Source organism: Petaurus breviceps, unplaced genomic scaffold (assembly GCF_028583685.1).
Source record: "Petaurus breviceps papuanus isolate PSGF00001 unplaced genomic scaffold, PetGlider_PUasm1.0 98, whole genome shotgun sequence".
NCBI classification, from domain to species: Eukaryota; Metazoa; Chordata; class Mammalia; order Diprotodontia; family Petauridae; genus Petaurus; species Petaurus breviceps.
Window position 1 is genome coordinate 4,511,823 of NW_027187460.1, and position 19,379 is coordinate 4,531,201.

The 19,379-nt window shown below is 42.9% G+C and overlaps 1 protein-coding gene across 1 annotated transcript in view; it reads right to left on the minus strand.

The window, feature by feature from the left end:
* Positions 1-19,379, minus strand: part of PTP4A3 (protein tyrosine phosphatase 4A3) — a 153,029-nt gene that overhangs the window by 116,576 nt on the left and 17,074 nt on the right. Inside the window, exon 2 of the mRNA XM_069081357.1 lies at positions 10,616-10,671. The gene's annotated coding sequence lies outside the window, so the exon portion shown is untranslated. The remainder of the gene's footprint in view (positions 1-10,615; positions 10,672-19,379) is intronic.

Here is a 19,379-nt window from a genome sequence, read left to right on the forward strand (position 1 = left end):
ACACACACACACACATATACATTCAGGAAACAATCCAAGGGGCCCAAAGAAGAGGGGATGGCCTTAGTCGCTTCCTTCTGTGCTGGCAGAAAGGAGTTTTTCCTGCTTTCCCCACTGGGCTGTGAACCAGACACAGAAAGTAGGTTACTGTCTCAGCACTGGGGGCTGACGCCTCCGCCCAAGACAGAACACTCTCCCAGGTTGCCGGCTTCTTGGTGCATTGGGAAGGGAGCCACACGGATCACAAGCTGGCCAGCCAATAGTTTGGGGCTCTCAGGGACAAATGTGTATGTTGAGCCCTAAGTTCCTGAAAAGGACAGCTTGCAGCCATACACCAACTCAGAGCCCCTTGAGAAGCTGGAAGGAGGAGGTTTGAGGCCCTAGTCCAGGATGTTTTCTTCATGATTTTGAGGAGGGGAGAGATTTGGGAGGGGGAAGAAGGGTGTTGTTCTCTGAGAGGGGCTCAGGCGGAATAGATAAGCAGGCTCCAAAAGGGATGGGATGGGAAAGGGAAGAAACAGCTGCTCCCAAAAAGAGCAGAGTGGAAAGTTTGGGAAATATGGGGCCCTCCTTGCCCTGAGACAACCCCCTCAGGGCAAGCAGCCCAGCTTCCTCCAAACTACCCTGGTGTGAAGTGCATCCAAGTGAGGCCTTGTAGCAGCCCAGTCAGTCCTTGGCCTCGGAGAGACCCTCAGAGGGCATTCTGGGCCCTGTCCCCACTCCTAGGCAGAACTGCGCCTACCAGACTCCAAATCTGGCACCATCTGTACCACCCATGCCCAGCACACAGTAAGTGCTCAATAAAAGCCTGCTGACCTACTGAGTGACTGCTGTCCAGCAGACCCAGGGGGCGTGTGATACTTAAATCCCTGTACAATCTCACTGCCTCATTAAACTCAAAATTTCAAACAAACCTGGGATCTCACTGACATGAGCTCAAAACAGATTCTTGTGGCCAGTTTATCTTCTTTTCTCTCCAACACGTCTTTCATGACACCCTCATCATCCCACTTCCTTCATAATTTCTCAGTCCCCTAACCCCCACTCTTGAACCTCTCCAATGCCCTTTTGGGGGTCTCAGTTTTAGGTCTCTGACTCATTAAAAGTCAGTAGTACAAGAACTATTCTTCCCATTTTACATCTGAGGAAACTGAGGCACAGTCAAGCTAAGCCAAAGACTTTAGTGTACAAGGCATAATTCCCTACTGCTACAAGGTGAAGCCACTTTCACAGAATCACAGAATTTGGAAGGGCCTCAGGAGACCATCCTGTCCAACCTGTATTTGAACAGAGATTCCCCTCTATTATTGCCTGGCATTCTACCCTTCAACTGGGTAGACTGGCAAAAACTTCCTGGGGTAGCTTCACAGAAGAAAGAGACCTGGGCTCAGCAAAGGGAAAGCTGGCTGAACTAACCACTAGTTCTGTGACCTTGGGCAAGTGACTTAATTACTCTATGTCTCAATTTCCTCTCTGTAAAATGGGGGAAGGTAGCACAGTGAATAGAGCACCAGCCCTGGAATCAGGAAGACCTGAGTTCAAATCCGACCCCAGACACTTAACACTTACTAGCCATGTGACCTTGGGCAAGTCACTTAACCCTAATTGTCCTGCTCTCCCCCCTCCAAAAGAAAAAAGCAAAAAAAAAAGTGGGGGAAGGGTATAGACTAGATCACAGCAAGGTTGCACAATGGATAGACTACTGGACCTGGAGTTGGAAAGACCTGAGTTCAAATTCAGCCTCAGACACTTAATAGCTGTGTGACCCTGGGCAAGTCACTTAACCCTGTTTGCCTCAGTTTCCTCATCTACAAAATGAGCTAGAGGAGAAAATGACAAACCACTCCAGTATCTTTGTCCAAAAATACCCAAATAGAGTCACAAAGACTGAAATGACTCACTCACAACAACCAAAACTAGATCAATGATTCTCAAAGTATGTTCAGGGCACTCCAAAATCCCGAAACACTTTCATTTCCAATAAAGTATGTTTCAATAAATGAAATTCACATAACCAAAGCTCTTTGAAAAGGAGGATCTTTAATAATTTTTAAGTATGTAATGGGGTCCCAAGACCCTTGGGGCTCTGACATCCTATCTTCACAGTCCCCTACTAACCTGGATGTCTTAAGCTCTGACATTACGCTTTATGGAAATGGTTTCAAACTCTCATGAAAATGGGGCCACTAAACCATATGGAAGGATCCCTCCTTGTGCATACTGACTTAGAAAACCCACAGTTTATTGTATTTTTATTTATTTTGTTAAATATTTCCCAATAATATTTTAATCTGTCTCTGCAAGTGCTGGGGGCCACACTGTGCTTTGACATGCTCTTCAATGCTGCTTAAATGCTGGCTCTAACACCTACTAAGAGTAGGACCTCTAGTAAATCATTTCACCTCTGAGGCTGTTTCTTCATCTGTAAAATAAAGGGGAAAGGGTGCATACTCAACAAATCTAAGGTCCCCTTACAGTTCTTAATCTATGACCTTAGGATCTAGAGTACAAGGTCCCCTCCAGCTCCAATATTCTATGTTCTAAAGTCTTTTCTATTTCTCCAATTATAAAATCCTATCTAGCGAAGGAGAGTCCAATCACAGTGAGGCCTTCTCTACTGAGGACTTAATCCCAAGTCCTTGGTGCTTTCCTCTGGGGCCCTCCAAACAGTTGGCAGAGTATACCCATGGCCCTCTGCCAAAAACTCCACATCCCACTTAAAAGTCTAGTGCCCAGAACTAGGCATGGTTTTCCAGGAAGAGCTTAAATAGCTTAGGGGGATGGATGGAGAGAGAGCCTCATATGGAAGAGAGGAGAAAGGCCTCTCTTCCCATTATCCTGAACAAGCTCAACGGGTCAGAACACAAAGCTGTTCAGGCCAGTGACACAGTTTGGTTCTCTATTCTGAGGCAGAGACTGTTACTCAATTGTAGTTATCTTACAAAGCTACCAATTGAGCGTGAGTCCCAGTAACATACAGAGCCCTACCTCAAGCCTAATTCAAAGCCTACGGATTCACAGAGTCAGACAAGACCCCACATACACACTGTGATCATGCCCTGACCTAGGTCAGCAAGGGACTGTGTGAAGGCAATGGCCTTCCATGTTTTAGCAAAGGACACTCTCGCTCTTGGAGGCCAACAGCAGAGCTGTTCCCTCCAGGCCTCAGAGAGGAACCTTGTTTTAGTAGGCCCTCAAAAAATGCCTGCTGGATTAGATTGGAGGGAGTAGGCTACAGAATATTACCAATGAAGAACTATGCCAGGAGAGAGGCATAAAAGACATTATCAGACAAATGAATGACAAAAAAGGGAAGTGAGCTGGTCAGTTAGAAGTAGAGCATACAGATTCTTAAATGGGATCAAGAAGACCTGGTTTGGAATTCTATCTCTGACACTTACTAGATAAGTGACAGAGGAAAAATCAATTGGCCTCTCTGACCTCAATTCCCTCATCTGTAAAATGGGAATAATAAATACCCATAGTACCTAAGTCACAGTGTTGATGTGGGGATCAAAAGTGAAAATGTGTGAACATTTTTTGGCAGGTTTTAAAAGTTTCACATTGCATCCAGGTACATCACCAGGGCAACTGGGTAACAGCCTAGTATACTGAAAAGGGGCTCTGAAAACAGAAGAGACTCTGGAAATGGAGGAACTAATGCCTACTAGCTATGTAACCTAGAGTTGGATTAGGTCTGTGGTTCTCAAACTTTTTGGTCTTAGGACCCCTTTTACACTCTTAAAAATTATTGTATTATGGTCAAAATAAGGTAAACTGAGGCGCAAAGTTCCAGGCATATAATCAATTTATTAGTAAAGAGCAAATCAATATGATTATTTCAGTTGAGGACCCCCCCCCCAAAAAAACCCTTTTGTTTATATGGGTTATAGCTATCCATATTTACATATTTACATAAAATGTATTATTATGAAAATAGTTTTGACCTCACAGATCCCTCTGAAAGGGTATCAAGGGCCAAACACTTGTCCTTAAATCATATTTTGGGAATGGCTGGACTAGATGTTCTCTAATGTCTCCTTCTGGCTCAAAATCAATGATCTTATGAGATTACCATCTGTTCAACATTTGCCGTGTTTCTCACCACCAGAAATAGTACCTTTCAAACTAGATCACTAAAAACCATGACCTAATCCACTTGGCTTCACAACACACCCACCCTAGGGCTAAAGTCTTAATTGTTGAATGAGTGAGTATAAAGTCACCCAACCAACTCTTTCTAGCTGCCCTCCCCCCCCCCCGCCCAAATTATGCTTCATATCCCATTCAACAATCTACTGCCTAACTTGTCATCTGCCCTACAGGTGTACCCTCCCCCCTCCCCCCTTTCCAGCTGCTATTCTGGATACTATAATCAACTATGGATTGGCTCTACTCACAATTGCGTTGACTCCACAGGTCAAAACTCTCTACCAGGTGTGGTCTTTCCCCCATTAGAATGTAAGCCCCTTGAGGGCAAGAGCTTTTTTCCATTTGTATCCTTTTTGTTGGTATAGGAATAGAGTGTATAGAATATAGTAAATAGAGCCCTAGGCATGGAGTCCAGAAGACTTGAATTTAAATCTGGCTTCAGACACTTACTTACTAGATATATGACCTTGAGTAAGTAACTTAACCTCTGTTTGCCTCAGTTTTCTCAACTGTAAAGTATAATAATGGCATATACTTCCCACGGTTATTGTGAGGTTATTCAACAAGATAATCTTTGTAAAGCGTTTAATGCATTGCACAGCACATTGCAGTGCCTAATAAATGTTTCCTTCCTTCCTAGTAAGTACTTAATAAATGCTTTTCTCATTCATTTACAAAGATACTGGTTGTTACTTCAATTATTATGGAGAGAGAGCAATGGAAAACCAGTATACTTGTGTACTCCATTTGTACCCACACAATGTCAAGCAAAGAAAGGTCCCCAGCATGGATCACCTTTGATGAATTTATAGGAGGACATGGAGAGAAGTCATGATGAGAGGGCACTGTTGGGTCTCAATCTATACCATGGAAGGGAGTATCCCACAGTGAGACAACAGACACCAAAGAATAAGATCTGAACCACAATGATATAGAGGAACTCCCAGATGAGAAAACACCCTCTACAAATATAGTCATCAATTTCTCTGTAACTAGAATCTTAAGGGAATTGCCTAGTATACTGGAAAGTTAAGTGACTTGTCCAGGGTAACACAGCCAGCATGTGTCAGAGGTAAGCTGTGAGCCCAGGTCTTTCTGGTTTCAAGATCAGTTCTCTATCTACTACACCAGGCTGCCTCTCCACCAAAGTATTATATCTATAAAATAATGAGTCAATGTGAAAAGTTTGAAAAGCAGAATTTAAAAAAAAAACCATTTAAATGGTCAACAAAAGCCCTAGGTTCCAGCTTTCGCACCCATCAGAGCCTCTGGGAAAGTCCTTACTTCCTCCCATCATACCTCAGATCTTTCATCTCCATAAATGAGGTTCTTAATGGGGCATTCTAACACTAGAATCAATTATGAATCACAAACCCTTGCTGATGGTAATGATAAGCAATGGTTGAAACAAATGATCAAATGAGAACCAAGAGGAATATGAGAGTAAAATGACATATAATAGACTCAATAAAGTATTCATAATAATCCTCCCAAAGTGAAGTATGGTAATAATCATATTCTTTTATTGTAATTTATTATTATAATTATTACTATTATAGCTACTATTTACATAGTATTTTAAGGTTTACAAAGAGTATCACTGAACTCACCGGCTCATCTGTCTTTATGCTTTGGTGACTTTGCTGTCTCACTGATGTGGGATACTCTCTCCAGTGGTGCAGATTGCAACCCATCAGTGCCCTCTCACCTTGTATGACTTCTGTCCAAATCTTCCTATAAAATCTTCAAAGAGGATCCATCCCATGTACTGGGGACCTTCCTTTGCTTGACATTGTGTGGGTACAAATGGAGTACATGACTTGCCTATTGGTTTTCCATTGCTCTCTCTGTGTAATAATTGCAGAATCAACCAACGTCTGTCTATGAGATTTGCACAAAGTTTTGCAAAAGTTTCCAAATATCTTATTTTATCTTCACAACAACTCTGGAAGGATAGGTGCTATTCTTCTCCCCACTTTACATGAGAAAACAGAGGAAGACAGAAAGGTTGGATTACTTGCCCAGGGTCTCAGAGCTAAGTATCTGAGGCAAAACTTGAACTTAGGTCCTCCAGAATCCAAGCGTATCTCTCTGTGCCACCTAGCAGCCACAGAGAGAAGAGCACAGCTTAACTTTGGACAAAGTCACTTCTGAGAAGTGGTTTTCTCCTCTGCATAATGAGAGGCTGCATTAGATGATTCCTAAGATCCCTTCCCAATGCTGATATTCTCACAGGCTCAGAAAATAATAGGAAAAGAGGTTCTCTTGGAACACAGAATGTCAGAAGTGAGGGCAGGGCAGGGCAGATAGAAGGAGATGTACCCACACATGTGCCACCACTGACTGACAAGAGCCATGGTTAGAACTGAGGGCCCCGGCCCCAGCACTGTGCTCACCTTCGCACCACATTATTCTCAACCGAGAGAGAAATACCCATTTTAGAGAATTACTTCAGATTGCAGCCCCCACCCTATCTACCTTTATGTATTTACTCCTTGTTTTTCATTTCAGTTGTGTCCAACTCTTTGTGACTCCATTTTTGGGGTTTTCTTGGCAGAGATACTGGAACAGTTTGTCATTTCTTTCTCCTGCTCATTTTACAGATGAGGAAACTGAGACAAATAAGGTTAAGTGACTTGACCAGGGTCACATAGCTAGTGTCTGAGGCTAGATTTGAACTCAGGAAGATGAGTCTTCCTGATTCCAAGCCCAGTGCTCTATCTAGCTTCCCAGTGCATCATCAAATTCTGTCATTGGCAGTTAGGTGTTACAGTGGATAGAAAATGCTGAACTTGCAGTCTGGAAAACCTGAGTTCAAATCCCGCCTCACACATTTAGCTCTGTGACTCTGGGTAAGTCACTTAACCTCTATGTGCCTCAGTTTCCTAAACTGTAAAATGAGGATAACTGCACCTATCTCCCAGAGTTGCTGTGAGGATCAAATGGGAGAATATCTGTAAAGCACCTAGCACATAGTAGGTACTATAAAAATGTTAGCTATTATTAGGATTATTAGACCTTGAGTAGTTGGCTATTTCCTCTGCAAGCCACAGGGGTAAAATGAGGACACAGTGTTTCAGGCAGAGCAATGGCAAATTAGTATCTGAAGTCTTTCAGCAAGAAAAAGAGAGGAGAGGTAGGTAATTAGATAAATGTAAATAACTGTAGCCTTGCTGGTAATTACAGTAATGCTGAGAGACGACAATTGAGGGCTGCTTCTGTTTATAGTAGGACCAGCCAGCAGTCTGCTAGGTGCCCATCAAAGCCAGCTGAGCGAGCTCCTACCCCAGCCCAAAAGAAGGCAGTAAAGCCTGCAGGAGTCACCATCAGCCAAGCGCCCAGCAGGGCAACACAAAGCCGCAGTCAAGGGCCGGCTATTAGCACAAGGAGCAGCAGCAACAGAAGCCTGACGTCCGTTCTTCCAGCTAATGCAGGGGGAAAGGAATGTGGCTAAAATGGCCAGGGCCTGTGCAGAATATAATGTCTGTGCATTGGCTAGTGCCAATCGGCAGCTATGGCTGCCCAAGGGGGAGACGGGTCTCCATTCCAGGGGAGTGAAAGAAAAGGTCACAGAAATGCCTCTCTGTCCTCAAGTACTGAGAAGTAGTGAAGTGCTGTGGGGATGAAGACAGGTAAGGCTTCAGGGAGGAAAAAATGTCTGGAGGGGCAGAGAAGCCTCCTAAACTGAGCCTAGAAAGCCCAGAAGACTGGAAGAATGTGGCCACTAAATGCCAGGGGCTAGAACAGGCATAAGGCTTTCGTTTTAAAGAGGACAACCAGACCCTTTGAGGAAGCAGCTTCTTCTGACCCAAAAGAGAGATAACGACAGAGAGAGATAGATGGAGAGATACCTACGTGTTTATATATAGATATAGATCAAGATTGATTAGAGAGATAGAGATAGGCAAAGAGAGATCAATAGATATAAAGATAAATTAGAGATCGAGGGAATAGATATAAAGATAGAGATAAATGAGAAGGATAGATATAAAGTTAGATAAGAGACAGATAAAGATAAAGAGACAGAGGAACACAAAGATATAAAGATAGATAAGAAGTAGGTAGAGAGGAATAGATAAGAGACAGAGAGAGAGATATGGATGAGAGGCAGAGAGAGAGAGGGATAGAAAGATATAAATAAAGATAGATTAGAGAGATCTAGGGATTTACAGATAGATATATAGCTAGACAGAGGGTGGACAGAGATAAAGAAAGATAAGAGATAGATAATGAAACAGAGAGATGAATGAAAGATGTGACTCTACAGGTACCACCAATCAATCAACAAGCAGTTATTAAGCTCCTACTGCATGCCTATGATCCTTATTAAACACTCCATTTACCAATTCAGGCTGACTTCTGAGAGGAAAGGTTGAGTTTCTATACCCTTCCTGGAAGGGGCAGAACCTGATATGGGTCTTGAAAAATGAGTATGATGGGCCAGGTTTGGAAACACATCAGGGGAGGGAAGGAGGATCATGTGAGCTAAAGTTATGGAGCTGAGAATCAGCCTGGCTTAGAGAGGAAAACAGAAGGGGCAATGGCCTGCCTGGGGTGTATACTGGGGAATAGGAATAGTCAAAAACAGCAGAGTCATCATTAATATGTGTAATAATATTCTTTATCATTTTAGGGTTTATAAGAAATTTGCAAATCAATAAATTCGATTCAATATGAAATAGTTACTATGTGTAGACACTCGGGAGACAATGACAAAAGGAAAACAGTTCCTGCCTTCAAGGGGCTCTTAGATAGATCATGATGAATCCTAGATTTAAAGCGGGGAGGGAAGAAGTCAGCATCTATTGTGTGTCAAGCACTAGGAAATCCAGAGAAAATAACAGGCCCTGGTCTCAAGGAACCCACAGTCTAATGAGGGCAAAAAGATGAAAACAGTGTATAAACACGATATACAGAGGTTTACTGGGGGACGGTCTCAAAGCAAAGGCCCTCGTATTACAGAGAACTAGGAAAGGCTTTATGAAGAACGAGGCATTTTAGCTGAGACTTGAAAAAACCAGGGAAGCCAAGAGGTGGCAATGAGGAGGGAGAGGGTTCCAGCCATGGGGGACAGTCAGTGAAAATGGCCTGGACTGTCCTGTGCAAGAAACAGCAAGGAAACAGGCATCACTGGACTGAAGGCCATTTAATCTCACCCCTTCTTTCTACAAGTGAGTTAACAGAGGCCCCAAAACACTGATGGACTTACCCAAGATCACACAGGTGATCCTGGCAGTCAAGATGTGAAGCCAGGTTCTTTGACTCCAAATTCAGCATTCTTTCCATGGCATCATCCCAAAGGAAGTGTGATCACTATTATAAATTTTATAAATGACAAAACTCTAGCTCACACAAGCTAAGTGATTTGCCCTGGATCGTAAGAGCTCCTATGCATCAGAGTCAGAATTTGAACTAATGGCTTCTTTGATTCTGTTCTCCACTGGGCCATGACTACCTTTTGTCATTTGAGCTTGGACTCAAACAAAGGCCTTCTAGGTCCTTTCAGTTTCATCATGTTTCAAGTCAATTCAACAAGTTTGTATTAAGCACCTACTAGATACAGGGCAAAAAGAAAAAAAAAACAGACCAGCCCTAGAATCAGGAGGCTCTGAGTTCAAGTCCTAACTCTAACACATATGATCTAGGTGACCAGAGGCAATTCAATGAACATCTCTGTGCCCTGGCTATTTTCTAGGAACATAAACTGCAGATTAACAGGTAATCTGCATCAACAAAGGGAGTTTCCACTGTAGGTGTTCACCACCCCAAGAAAATTATAAATCTTACCCCAAAACAGTAATTTAAAAAGTATCAGAAACTGTACTAGGTATGAGGATTTTTCTTTAGTGGTTTTTCCATCATACTAACCCTTATTGAAGGTTTTCTTGGCAGAGATACTGGAGTGGTTTGCCATTCTTCTCTAGCTCATTTTGAAACTGAGGCAGAGTTAAGTGACTTGCCCAGGGTCACACAGCTAAGTGTCTGAGGCCAGACTTGATCTCAGATCTTATGCCACCTAGCTGCCCAGACATGAGGATACAAAGATAAAAGAAACAGCCCCTGGCCCCAGGGAGCTTACATACTACCAAGGAGATACAATATAAAGCTAAGTGAGTAAGTATAACACAAAAGAATTGCAAGAGGGAGGGCACGCTAACAAGAAGGGCCAGGGTAGGGGTTACAGAGTGATCTGAAAAGGCCTCCTGGAGAACGGGATCTCCACAGCCCCCAGGCATAACAGCATCTTCTTTCTCATGTTTACATGGAACATGGCAAAGACTTAAAGCTTGTCCAGAAAGCAAACCGTGATGGATTCCAAATGAGTCTCCATCAGCTGGATACCCATCTCCCCTTCTTCTAGGCATCTTCACCCTCCCACTTAAAAGCACACCCAAGCAGGGCCACCTTTGGCCTCCTGCATCCATTCTCCATCCCACCATGCTCCAGTTCCCTGACTACTCACCTCAGGGAAGCAAAGTGGGCTCAGATCTGCACCAAATAAGGTCCCTTCAGTCCAGCCTGGTTTGGGAGAAAGGAAAAAATAGAGTCAGACATCTCTCCAGACAGCTGGAGCTCCCAGACCCCACCCTGAGCCAGATAGAGAGGGAATGGGAAAACCTTACCCAAGACCACACAGCCAGTGATTGACATCGATGGAATATGAATCCAGGTCTGTGTAATTTACAGGCAAATGTTTGCCTGTTTAAGACAGCAAAGTCTAGGAGACAAAACCTCCAAAGGACAGAAAGGTTCTGGGGGGAGGGAGGATACGACAGGGAACAGTCACCAACTGAAAGGCAGTCTGCCCGGGCTTTAGTATATAGGCCATGCAGAGGGTACACATAGGGAAACCAGATGCTCAGAATCACAAAAAGTGTCAGAGCTGCAAGGAACCTCAGAACACAGATACTGTGAGAACTAGAAAAGGCCTCAGCACAGAAAACACAGAATTATGGAATATTTCATACAGAATGTGAAAAATCTATAGAACATAGAATCTAGAAAAAAAAAAAGAGGGGTCTTAGAAGAGAGGTGTCAAACAGATGGCCTGAAACAGATTAAAATGTAACTGGGAATTGTTTAGTAACATAAATAAAAATACAATAGAACATATATAATGTTAACATGTGGTTTCCTAAGTTAATATGTGGCCCACAGGAATCCTTATATATTGTTTATAAAAGTGGTCCCTTTATCTAACATGAATTTGACACTACTATCTTAGAAAACAAAATACTGGGGCTAAAAAGGGACTAAAAAAAGAATGTTATAGCTGAAATGAACATCAGGGACCTCCAGAGTGTCCACCTAGAATTATCATCATCTTCTATAATTAAAAAGGATGCTAGATTTCAAGTCAGACAACTTGAATTGAAATCCTAGCTCAGCCAATTACTAGAGTTCTTGACCTTAGGTAAATTACTTAATCTCTCTGGGCCTCAGTTTCCCTCATCTGTAAAACAGATTAAATCTCTGAGGTCCCTTTTAGCTCGATGGTCCTAGCCTGTGGGCTCTGAGCTGTGTCTTAATGAGCAGGGATGGACAGCACTGAATGTGTAGATAAGACAGCTGATAAGTTAAAGGGCTGGTCTGTTTCCAGGGTATAGTTCAATATTTATTAAGCACTTACCATGTTTAAAACACACTGCTGGGTAGCGAAAGAGATGGACTTAATCATAATACCTAAGATGAACCACGCATTGCCGAGATTATCCTCACATATTATGACCTATTCAATATACCTGAATATTCACATAACATAATATAGGCAACAGGGTGTCACAGTAGCTAGAGTGCCAGACGTGATGGCAGAAAGACCTGAGTTCAAGTCTGACCTCAGACACTTACTAGCTGTTTAACCTAGGCATGTTACATAATCTTTTAAACGTGCAAAGTTAGCTCCAGATGCCAACCCACCATGAAAAACCTTGTGTGGACAGTAACTAGTCACCTCTCTGATTACGATCTGACAGAGATAGTGGCGACAGGGTGGATGGAGGGCCAATCTTGGAAGCCCTGGGCCTAAGTCCTGCCTTTGACATATCCTGGCTGCATGACCCTGGGAAAATCACTTAACCTCTCAGGGAGCTAAACAACTCTCTGAAAATACTGAAAATATTGTTGAAAAGGTACCTTGGTGAAGGGAATTTACTCATCTAGGACTTTTAAATACCAATGAAATCACAGGTTTGGTGCTAAACCCCTAATTATTAATTGAGGTGGAATCTTAAGAGACCCTAGTTTCTGGATCAACTAGGCTTTTTATGGTCTCCCATAGAGGCTCCCAAGGGGCCAACCATGAGGTTCAACAAATACCTTCAGGATTATATAACAAAAATCTTTCTATCAGAGCCGTCCCAAAATAAAACGGGCAGCCTTCAGTGATAGCGAGCTCCCCATCACTAGAAGTGACCAGTCAGGGGCGGCCAGGTAGCGCAGCGAGTAAGAGCACCGGCTCCAGTGTTGGGATGACCTGGGGATCGAATCTGGGCTCCGACACTTAGCACCCACCCAGAAACACCTGGCCGTGTAACCTTGAGCAAGTTGCTTAACCCTGATTGCTCATAAAATTAAAAGAAAAAAAAAAGAAGTGACCTGTCAAAGGCTGAACATAAATGTCAGGTACGATATAAAGGAAATCCACAGCTGCAAACAGCTTATTTTGCTGTTAGTTCTTTCTCCTCTTCCTGTTGCTACCTGACAACCCACCACCATCACCTAAGAATGCCTCCTGTCACACCAAGGGCAGGTGGCCAGATCACAAAGTCCACAAAACAAAAATCATTTTCATTCTGAACTCTTCCTCCTGCCAGGGAAAACAAGGCATTATTCTCTGTAGTCCTTAGTTTCTTCATCTGTAAAATGGGGGATTGAGATAGATACCTCTAAGAGCCCTTTCAACTCACATATTCTATGTTTTTAATCAATCATGCAACAATACTTTATTACATGTTCATTCTAACATTCTATGTTCTAAGGTCCCTTCCAGCTCATATACTTTATTTTTTTATCATATACTTTATGTTGAATGAAATGAAAAAGCATAAGCTTTTGGACAAGTATCAGAACAGACACAAAAGTGAGAGTCCCTGTCCTTAAAGATTTTATAGGAGGAGATAGAGGCAGCGAGGGGTCACAGTGGATAGACCACCGGGTCTGGAGTCAAGAAGACTCATGTTCACGAGTCCAAATCTGACCTCAGACACTTACTAGCTGTGTGACCCTGGGCAAGTCACTTAACCCTGTCTGCCTCAGTTTCCTCACCTGTCAAACGAGCTGGAGAAGGAAGTGGCAAACCACTCTAGTATCTCTGCCAAGAAACGTCCAATAGGGTCACATAAAGTCAGACATGACTGAAAAACTAACTCAACAATAGCAACAAGGAGGAGACAGTAAATTATAGTACAGCGATGAGCAGGAAAAGGAATTTGGGTCTCTTCAGCCACAAGGATGGTAAGCTGATCCACGGGCCAGGAGACTGACATGTTCTTTTCAAAAGCAATAACAGCACTAATCTGATTACTGTATCCAGAGCAAGAGATGAGAATCAACAGGGCAGGTGATAAGACAGCCCAGGTAGAATATACGATGGGATGCAACGTGACCTTGCTCTAGTCTGAGGTTGGCTAGATATAATGGGCTGCATCAAAAGAGTGGAGTCCCATCAGATTTCAAGCTTCTTGAGGGCAGGGACTGTTTTTGTCTTTCTCTGTACACCCAAGCTTAGCATAATGAGACTCAAGGCAGAATGTCAAAGTTCTTTTGAAGAATTCAGAATTGTGTGTTCAAATGAAGAATTAGTAGGTGCTTAATAAATGCCTGCTGACACTGGCCTCCTGGTGATGCCTTGCACAAGACACTCATCTCCTTACTTGGTTTTTGTTGGCTGTCCACAATTCCTGGAAGGATCTCCCTGTTCATTTCCATTTGCTGGCTTCTCTGGCTTCCTTCACATTTCAGCTAAAGTCTCACCTTCCACAAGAAACTTTTTCTAGTCTTAACCTTAGTGCCTTCCCTCTGTTGATTTATCCTGTGCATTTCTTATTTTACATAGGTGCTCGGATATTATCTCCCTGTTAGACTGTGACATCTTGAGAGCAGGGATTTTTCCCTTTCTTTGTATCCCCAGCACATAGTAGGCCCTTAATAAATGCTAGTTGACTGGATAAAGCATTTTTTAAACACTTACTACATACCAGGCACTGGGGTAAGCAAAAAGAAAGGTAGTCTTTGCCCCCAAAGAGCTCACGTTCTAATGGGAGACAATACATAAAATGGAGTTGACAAAGGGGTGGCGGAGAGGGACAAGGTGGAACAGTAGCCTGGAGAGGGCCATGAGTAAACACAGCTGGCACAGGAACTTTCTCAAATGCAGGTCCCAGATTGGAACCCATCAGGTGGGGGAGGAAGTCTCAGAGGTGGAAATATCAGCTGGGGAGGAGATAGAAAAGGAATCCAGAGATCTCTGTGTTTCAAGGTCCTTTCCAGTTCGAATATTCTATGTTGTATGATCTACTCTAATATTCATTGAGTCTATAATATACTCTTGAAGGCCAAGAAGCAGAATTTGCAACTCCAAGAAATCTGAGAAAAAAAAGTTTGAGTTTCACACAAAAGAAAGTTTTCAAATGTAAACCAGCCTGTGACTTCCTGGGGATGTCAGAGAGAGGATTCCTATTCAGTCTTGAATGGAACCTAGAGCCCTTGGAGGCTCCTTCCAGGACAAAGATCTTGTGACTCCAACTAACATTGTCACAAGAGGATTGTGGGAATTGTGGTCCAAAAAGACAAAGTCACAGAGGATGGGGACAGTCAGTGGGGCAGTGTAAGAAGGATAACCTGTAAACACTTATGCAGAAGAAACCACTCAAATACAGAAATCTCAACTCATAAATTAAGAGTAAAAAAAAAAAAGACTACTGGTTTAAAAGCAATACCTATCCCATGCTCACCCCACTCAGGAGGATTTTAAATGACCACTTTCCTTTCCCAATCCATCACACACATGTAGACACACAGGGACCCACAGTCACACACTCAGGGGTACACATATCACTAGAGAAGTACATGCGTGTGTGCATGCACACACACAGAGAGATTTCAGAGAAGGTCTATGACTAAGCTTAAGGGAAAAAAATTATAAATAAAAAAAAGAAGCTGTGGCTATGAAATTCTCCAACAGAGAGTGGAAAACAGCCCTGGGCTGAGGAAAGGCAGAAGCCCCAGTGAGCTGTAGCCCCAGCTCTACCACCATGTTCTATAACTGTCAAATCACTTCCCTTTTCGGGGTCTCCATAAAATGAAGGCACTGTTCCTACCATCATGGCATTTCATGACCTCTACAATATCCTCAACAAGTGGTCTGATCCAGCCTCTGCTTGGTAGCTCCTAATGAAAGGAAACTCACTACCTGCCAAAAGAACCCATTTCCATTCTCAGTTCTAATTGTTAGGAAACTCTGTCTTAGATTGAGTTCTAATCTGTGTAAATTGAAATATGTAATTTCTACCTTCAGGGGCTAGTGGATAGTAACCTGTTCCAATTCTCAGCAGCTATAATTATCTATTAGATAACAATAATACATTAACAATAATAAAACAATAACACTTTATATTATACAAAGTATTTTCTCAGAGCTGCCCTATCAGGGAAGTTGGGCAAGGATTTCTATACCCATTTTACAGATGAGCACATTGAGACTGGGGTTAAGCAACTTGCTGAAGAGCATACAGCTAAGGAAGGAGACTAAATCTAAGAATTTCTGACTCCCTGTCCAATGTTGTTCTGACCCTTGCTAAAGGACCTTGTGATTTTTCTCTTTTGTAAAGAAAGAGTACATAAAAGTAAGAGGATTCTGTATAATCTATAAAAAGCTCTGGCCTCTTGTTTCTTATTCCTTAATGTTTTCTAAAATAATTTTGCCTATCTAAACCTTCGTGATGAAGTCATTGATCATTACTGCCTAGAGCTTGGAATGGGGGCTGAACCTGTGATTTGATTAGCATATTTTCCTCCCAGAGGAGTAAACTCACTCTCCCAATGCATGTCAGCAAGAGCTACCCAGGGCACTGAGAGATGAAATGATTTGCCCAGGGAAACACAGGCAGTATGTGTCCAAAGCAAGACATGAACTTGGGCCTTTCTAGTTCTAAGACCAACTTTCTATCCACAATGCCACGCTGTCTCTTACTAATATTGGTTTCATTTGGAGGGTCTTATCTAATCCTTTGTAGAATTGTTTGGCCCACACATCTTCTGCAGCAGATATTTCTTCACAAGCTGTGATTATCTTCAGGGCGATACATCTGCCAAAGGTATCCCCATCATCATGAAGAGCATCTAACAAAGCCCAAATGGAAGAGGGAGGGATTGCTTCCAGAGAGTGAGGTCCTGCAGATGCTCTGATATATTTATGGATGGCACTGTGCTAACTGCATCGAGCCCCAGATGATCACTAGGCCTTCTAAATCAGCTCCACAGGTCTACAAAGGACAAGGACATGAAGAATGTCTATTGTCCAAACTATAATGCATGTTGGATGAACAACACACAGCCTTGGCTCATATGTCTTGGACAAACACTGCACATGGACAATGAATTTTGCCCAGGCCTGGACAGTGAGAGAAGAGCAGGCTAGAATACCTTGGGCAAACATTCCTTTACTTATGATGAAGCACATCTTCTGTCTCTAGGGGAACAGGTGATGGACTAGAGGTATATAACTAGATGTGCATTCTCAGACCTTAAGAGGGAAAGCTTCTCCATAAAGACAGTAGGTTTGGTGAACATGACAGATACAAGGGGAAATGACCATCAATAAAACATTTCTTAAAAGATATGCAAAGGGAAGGGAAATATAGAAAGGGTCAAAAAGACAGCTATTTGTTCCTGCCTAATTATTTTAACTATGTTGTCGTTCATGTTGTTTTTTAGCTGTTTCAGTCATGACTGACTCTTCATAACCTCATTTAGGGTTTCCTTGGCAAAGATACTAAAATGGTTTGCCAAGTCCTTCTCCAGGTCATTTTCCAGATGAGGAATCAGAGGCAAACAGGGTTAACTGACTTGCCCAGGGTCACGTAGCTGACTGGGCCTGGCACTCTATCCTCTGAACCACCTAGCTACTCCCCCAGCTATAATTCATAGTTCTTTATATTAATAATAATAGCTAACATTTATACAGCCCCTGATAAGTGCCAGATACTGTGCTAAAGGCTTTACAATTACGATCTCATTTGATCCTCATAGCCATCTTAAGAGTTATTATTATTCCTATTTTACAGATAAGGAAACTGAGGCAAACCAAGGTTAAGTGACTTCTCCATGGTCACACAGCTAATAAATATCTGAAGCTGGATATGAACTCAGGTCTTCTTGACTCTCCATACAGAACTCGACCTGCTGCAAACAGCATTGTTGATAATTGCTGAAGTCACAATAAAAAGGAATTTTTAAAAAGACAGTTCTTTTAATGGCAACAAGCTTTTGCCCGACACAAAGGCCCATCTTTTAAAGAGTAGCATTCTTCCAACGACTCTACATGGTTTCAAGTCATAGACTTTCTGAGTCCTGAAAGTATTGGGCAGATGCCCCAAAAGGCAGCAGCAAAGCCAAGGAGACGGTGAAAGGGGAACAGCATGTGACCAAAGAGGCCACTGGAATAATGTCATCCGAGAGTAGAGCAAAGGAGCTGTGGAAAGGAGGCAGGCAGGTCATGAGGAAAGGTGGAGGGATCACTGATAGAAAGCTTTCAAGCTTGATCAATATCCATTCAATGTCAAGGGCTAAAGAAAGGCCTTTGCCACACTCAGTGGGGCTCCCTAAGGAACATTTATGGGAGGCCACAGCCAGGTTCTACATGATAATAATCTACATGATAATACTGAGAAGGCATGGATTAGTTTCTATTTTCACCACTGCAGAGAGGAGGCATGCCATTGTGATCACTGATCCACAGAAGTGTCAAGAAACTGTTTTTTAAAATGCCAAGAAATCCTTGCACCTCCCCATATCACAAGGTTCATATGATCACAGAGCTAGAAGGGACCTTAAAGGCTCCCTAATCCAACTTCTTCCTTTTATAGATAAGGAAACTGAGGCACAGGAAGGTCACTGAGTCACAAAGGTCACAAAAAATTGAGAGCATCAGAGGGAGGATTGCTCTAGAGAAATAAATTTGGAAAACAAAGTATTCTAGCAACTCTAAATTACTCTAGTTATTACTTTTTATGAACTGTATCAGGAAATGATACATACAGAAAACTCGAGTCTCACAAAGCTTCAGCCTCCAGAAAGGATCACAGGTATGTAGCCTGCCTGTGAATTCAAGGTTAAGTGCCTAGGTCACCTCAGTCTATTTGGGGTCACAACACAGGGAGAGTACTCAGCAAAAGACAAGTCTCACCTCGGGGAAGGCCTCTGGGCAAGAAGAAAGTCTTAAAGCACTTTGTAAATATTAGATATTATCCTTATTTATAGAGAATCAGGAAATCCCAGAATCTCAATGATGGAAGGGGTCATAAAGGTGATTTGATCTAACCTGTATGTGAACAAGGGTTTCTTTTGTAATGTCTCCAACCAGTGGTCATGGAGACAGTTCTAGAAGACTCCCAGCTGCTAGGGCAGCCCATTCCACTTGGGGACAGCTCTGGTAAAGAGGGAGTTCTTCATTAGATCAATCTAAATCTATGTTACTCCATTTCCTCTGTCCCTCCTCTCCCCACCTTGATTCCAGTACTGCTCTCTGGGACCAAGAGAGGGAGTGAGTGAGCTACCCAGAGCCCCAGGACACCAAGATCAAACCGATACCCAGATGACTGAATGTGGGGCTCTAGGAATGGGGGAGGGAGAGAGGAAGGAGTAGGGTGAAACTCCCAGATGCTCCAGGGAAAATCTCCAGGTGCCTGACTCCCTAAATAGATCTGGAGCAACTTTAGTGAAGGGCATGGCCCTCTGGCCTCCCTCAGAAATGGGAGTCATGATGAGGCAGCATTTCAACACAGGCGAGCCCAGGCAGGAGCCTCAGTGGTTCAGCCGCCCCCTCCCCTCCCCAAGGGGGGAGGGGAGACATGCTCCAATCTGCACAGACTTCTACACTAAGAACCCAGAAGCACCTGAGACAGTGAAACGACCAGAAAGGAGACTACAGCATCAACAATGCTAGCTCCTCTTCCTTCAACCAATAAAGCATTTATCAAGCACCTATAGAATATGCCAGGTACCCTGGT